Genomic DNA, 6,000 nt, shown 5'->3' with positions numbered 1-6,000 from the left:
AGCTGCTGCTAATGAATTACCTCTTGAACTGCTTATTCTAACTAGTAGCAGCGCATATGCGACAAGAAAGCAGATATGCCGGGAAAGAAGGAAGGCAGAGTAGCACTAGCGGGAATGGGATGGATGTCACCTCGCAAACTCCGCATCTTGGGTTGTCGTGGTTCATCTTCATCATCGAAAATTTCTAAGTCTGTTGGTGCACTTGTTGGTGCAGCGACTAATGATTCTTCTACTTTGATATTGACTTCCGTCGAATTGTTCCAGTCTCATTCGCTTGCTTCATTTACTCGCACATCACGACTCACTATCACCATCTTGCTAATCGGGTCAAGTAGTTTGTATCCTTTTGTCTTCTCATCATATCCAATAAAGATATACCTTTTGCTTTTGTCTTCGAGTTTCGTTCTTCGTTGGTTCGGTACGTGAGCATAAGCCACACTACCGAACAGTTTGAGATGAGAGATTGTACGCTTTTGTCCGCTCCAAGCCTCTTGTTGGACTTGATTCAGGTTCACGTCGAGTGAGTCTCTCTATTGTTCGGTTGTTCATCTTTCTTCAATTTTCTCGTCTCCGCTATCAGGATTTCGCCACATCCGCTGCGCATCACCCCATTTCCAACAGTTTCCACTACCTCACGATTATCACCGTTGTCTTTCGCACTGCCGTGTTCTTTTGTTTTCAGCTCTTCATTTTGGGCAATCAAGAGAATGCCTCCGTTTGTTGCATCATCCAAGGCTAGGTTGATCGTTTCTTCCACCTTTTCCTCGGCTCGACAATCTCTTGCATAGTGACCCATTCTGCCACAATTGTAACATTTGTCGGAGTTACAATTATTTGCATAGTGGCCATACTTTTGACATTTGTAACACTGGATGTTGGAATTATATCCTTGACCGCGTCCTTGATTGCGTCCTCTTCCACGCCAATTTGCTTGGCGAGATAGTCTCTTCTCCTTATAAATTTCTTCAGTACTGTTGCCTTGACTACCTCGACCATTCCCGTGACTTCCTCGACCTCTACCTTGAGTATTTTGAGAGTAGAGTACTTTTTCATCTTTTATTGATGTCTTAGTCTGAAGCGCTTGATCGAGTGTCTCCTCCTTCTTTTTCTTACGTTGCTCGTGTGCCTCGAGAGAACCGGCGAGCTCATCGACCGTGAACGTCGCTAGGTCCTTCGACTCTTCTATGACACATACAACGTTATCAAAGTTATCGGTTAACGACCTCAAAATCTTCTCCACAACCCGCGTCTCGGGTAACATTTCTCCGTCTCGATTTAGTTAATTTACCACGATCTGTACGTGCGTAATGTAGTCAGATACATTTTCTGACCTCTTCAGCTTCATGCTCTCCAACTCGCCACGCAGAGTCTAGAGACGCACCTGCTTGACTCGATTGGTTCCTTTGAACACTTTTTCTAAAATGTCCCATGCTTCTTTTGAAGTAGTTGCCCTTGCAATCTTCTCAAAGCCTGACTCATCAACAGCCCGGAACAGCATGTATAATGCTGCCTTATCCTTTGATCGTAATTCTTTTAGCGCCATGTTTTGCGCCGCCATATAACCAGTGGTATCCTTCGGTTCTTCGAAACCTTCTTCGACCACCTCCCATACGTCTTGAGAACCGAGAAGAGCTTTCATTTGGATGCTCCAATTCTCGTATTTCGTCTTCGTCAATCGTGGTAGCGGCATTTGTCCCATCATGTTTGCCATCGACTTTGATACCAATTTGTTGAAATAAAATTCGCTATAATACCAATTTGTAGAAAATAACAATCCGCTCGATACCAATTTGTAGAAATAAACGATCGCTCTAAAACTAACTTGTTAAAATAACACTTATGAGGTTGTGAAGGAGATGCCGAGAGGGGGGAGACAAGGAGACAAAAGAAATTCTGGAAAGGCCTTCACTATTACACTTAACTCTTGCTCTCATCTTGCTCTTTCATTTTTGAAATGGAAAACGAATTAATTTATAAGTTTTCTAAAATCTAAAATCGGCTATCCCCTCACCTCCTAAAATCATTTACGGGCCCTTCATTTCTTTCTTGGCCTTTTACATGTAGACTCAATTTCAAATACCTTACTAAAATTAATAAAATTAAAAACTACTCTATTTTTTCATTTAAGTTTATTTCCAACAACTTATCCAATTACGCTCAAGGTTGAGGACTAACGCTATGTGAGACTGCGAGACAAATTCTCGAACTCAAAGTCAAAGAGAGAGAGTAAAAAAGAGATAGAGTACAGACTTTAATAATAGAATTATTAAAAAAAAAAAAAATTAAATCCTAAAATTTTGGAGATGTATTATTAAAATATCAAATTAATAACTTAAATCTTTCCTAAATGAATTAATTTAAAATATTTTAATTTTATTTAATTTAAAAACAACTATGTATTTAATTATTGCATTCTTTAAAATTTATATTATAAAAATATCTGATACACAATTGAAATTATTTAAATTAATTGGTATTAAATTAGGTGGAGTTTAATGATGATTAATTGTTAATTAGGTTAAATAAAAAGTCTATAAGTTGAAACAAAAATAATAGCAATATATTGATTAATCTAAGCTCCATAATTAATATTCTCTAATTTCGTCTTATTTCAGCAAAATTGTTTTGGCCTTTCAACCACCACGTTGACCAAAGAATTTGATTAATAATCTTATCCAATAACAAAAACATCATATATATTTAGTTTTTGTTTTTTTTGTTTTTTTTTTTTTTGCTATTTTTAATGCATCCTTAATGGTTAGGGAATNGTTGACTTGACAATAAAATGGTAAAAGTAATTATTCCTATTAGTCGTTTTTTTAGATGTATTTTAATTCTAGGGAAAAAAAATACATTTTGACTCTTAATCACGGCTGGCTACGAGTATTGATCTTCTTTCGATACCATCAATTTCGTCCCATCGACTCTAAAATACTAGGGGTGTTTAAAAAACGAGATGATCTGAAAACTCTGATCAACTCAACTTAATTTGTACGGTTTGGATTGGTTATGAAATTATTTGGATTGTTTGAAAATAAATAAATAGATGTTTTACGAATTAACATTTTGATTTTATTAAAAACAAAACTTTGAATAAATGAATCGAAACAACCTAACTAGTCGAGTTTATTATTTAATAAGAGTTGTTTAGATTAAAATTTATAATCCTAATAATTAATTGAATCTAAAAAATATCTCAATTCAACTCAATCCAACTCACGAACACTGTGTAGAAAATTTACTGATTTAAGTGAAGTGGCATGATAGCTTCCCGAAGTTTGGTTTAGACACTTACTAATTCATTGCACTTTAATTGGTTTGGCAATTTTAAGTGTACCTACTTTTTCTATTGAATTCAAGCAAGATTCAATAATGATTTCAACTCGAGCCAATATCAAACTCATGAGCTACACAGAAGCGATACTCCCATTTCGATTTTACATTCATGCACGATCTAAAGATGAAAGTGAAGACCTCGAGAAAATTAAGACCGCGAAATGCAAATGATTTTGAGTTTGCATTACAAAGGGATCAATTGAATTAGAAGGCGAATCCTCTCGAAGAAAGAGAGGATGATACGAAATAAGGTGCTTAATCATGCCACAAAAACTTCAGGTTAGATAACACGATTGTAGCATACATGTTTAGATTTAGGGAGATTTCATTGTATTTTTTAATTCTAGAGTATTATTTTTAAGGTTTTAAGGTACAATTAGTCGGTGATCATTGTGATATTAATCGGCATGCGAGTTACAACTTTCAATTGACCATAGTTTATTCGTTCATGTGGTTGATTTAGTACGAATATTTTGGATATTATAATGAAAGTTGCATACTATACTTCTTAGTTTGTTCCTTTACATTTTTTTGTGTTTAGATTTACATGCTAGAGTCGTTCAAGTAGCCTTGATCAAACTATCTTGTGAAATCATTCAAATCACGAGTTTAGAAACGAGTTTTCTTTACTCTTGATCTTGATCATCAAAGTAATTTATTCCAAAACTTTTCGTTGGGTTGATTCATGCATCAAAGAATCCAATTCAACCTTGCTCGTAGACATTCTAACAATAATCGTCTCTTAAAGTTTTTTTTGTTCAACTCAGTACTCTTAAGTTCATCTCAATTGACCGTTCTTATGTTTAGCTCAGCTAGAATTCAATTTCACCTATGATATTCCATTTATTTAAAAAATCAAATTTAGAACCTATAATTTAAGTATTTTAACGTGTTAAATATTATTAATTATCTAAGCTATACTTCGGACTTTAATTATGAAAAACTATTTTAGGATTATCCAAATACACTTCTAGATTCGTATTTATTTGTTTGTTCTATAAATCTCTAAATTTTTATGTTCGTCTAATTGATTCATGAAATTAAAAAAATCTCTAATAAGTTCTTAAATTTTGAATTTTGAATTATTTGTTTAATAGATTTTTAAATTTTCAATTTAGTATCTAATAAGTTCTCGACCGACAGACTTAACTCCCGAACTGCATGTCCAAATTCTTTCCGAAACTCCGACTTTTTGAGGTTAAGGCCCGAAGCCCTACTCGACCCTTCAACAAGTTAATCTTTGCTCTTCATGTCTATTCTGATGTCTATGTCTTGATTATGTCTCAACATGTCTTCAATGTCCACTTTGCGTGGTGATGATGCATCGTTCTCCTCGATCGCATCATGACACTCTTCTATGTTGACCCGCATATGGCCAGATGGGTGTCTCTTGAGGGACGCCACTTTGCTTGTCATGGCGTGAGGATCACCACCTACTCTCTTCATAGTATGGTTGTGACATTCTCCTCCACTTAACATAGTCATCGTCTTCGATGACTTACTCGGGTCACAATCTGTTTTATTTAATAGATTCTAGACCTATTCTATGGTCGTTTTAAAAATTCACACGAATACTAAATATAAAATTAAAGGATGAAAGTTTTATTAAACTTAAAATTAAAATCAATAGTTCTAATAAGTTATTACAAAAACAGCATAAGTCAAATCATTTGTGTCCATAAAATATTAAAATGAGAAAAAAAAAAAAACCAAAAAAGGATGGAACATGCCGTTTTCAGTTCATGTTCCCAACTTGAGATAGCAAGCAAAGCACACACAGGCAAGCCAAGCATGCCTATGTCCTTCGCCCAACGCTACCCACCACAAGCTTCCACAACCATTGCCAACATCAACCACATGCCCAATTCTTTATACACATATCTCTATGTACTTTTGGTGTACTTTGCCTTCTTCCAATGCAAACCCTAATTTTAAATTTCTCCATTTCATAACTTTATTTTGTTTGGGATTGAGAAAGCTCGAAAAAAACTCCGTGTTCGAATTGAATATTTATTTAGAGTTGAAAAAATCGTACCTGGTTTTGTAAAATTTGTGGTACTTTTCGTGCGATAGCTTAACGTTTGATAAAATAATATAGGTGATTAGAGATGTCCATGGAGTAGGACAGGATAGGAAAAAAAAAAAAAAAAAAAANGATTTCAATCTCCATTCCTGTGATATTTCAATTTATGTTTGCACGGAGCCGGGACAGGGATCGGATTTGGAAATTTTTTTTCCTATCTTTCGAAAAAAAAATCTTTTTAAAAAATAGATAATTTTCATTTTTCAATATAATTTCTATTAAAAAATGTACTCGATCTTAATAAATTCAATAATATTCAACGAAAGAACTATAGTCTTCATCTCCGTCCCTATTTAGATTGAACGGGAAAAAATCTCTCCTCACTCCTTTCTCATTTTCTATTTAAACAGAGATTACCTATCTCGTTTGAGACGGGTTCCCGTGAGTTATGAACATTTCGATAGGTGATAATGAGATCTAGTATTTAGAGCGTAGAAGAATGATTTCGAATACTTAAAAAAGATTCTTTTTTGTCGATTAATTAAACAGGCCAATTGAGATATAGTTGCATTAAAAAATACCCTTTGGAGGATTAATGATAGTATCCCCTTTGTTGGCATTTGTATATAAATACTAACTTA

The sequence above is a fragment of the Cucurbita pepo genome, chromosome LG20, assembly GCF_002806865.2.
Source record: "Cucurbita pepo subsp. pepo cultivar mu-cu-16 chromosome LG20, ASM280686v2, whole genome shotgun sequence".
NCBI classification, from domain to species: Eukaryota; Viridiplantae; Streptophyta; class Magnoliopsida; order Cucurbitales; family Cucurbitaceae; genus Cucurbita; species Cucurbita pepo.
The sequence above is the reverse complement of the archived record's forward strand: the minus strand, read 5'-3'. Positions refer to the sequence as shown.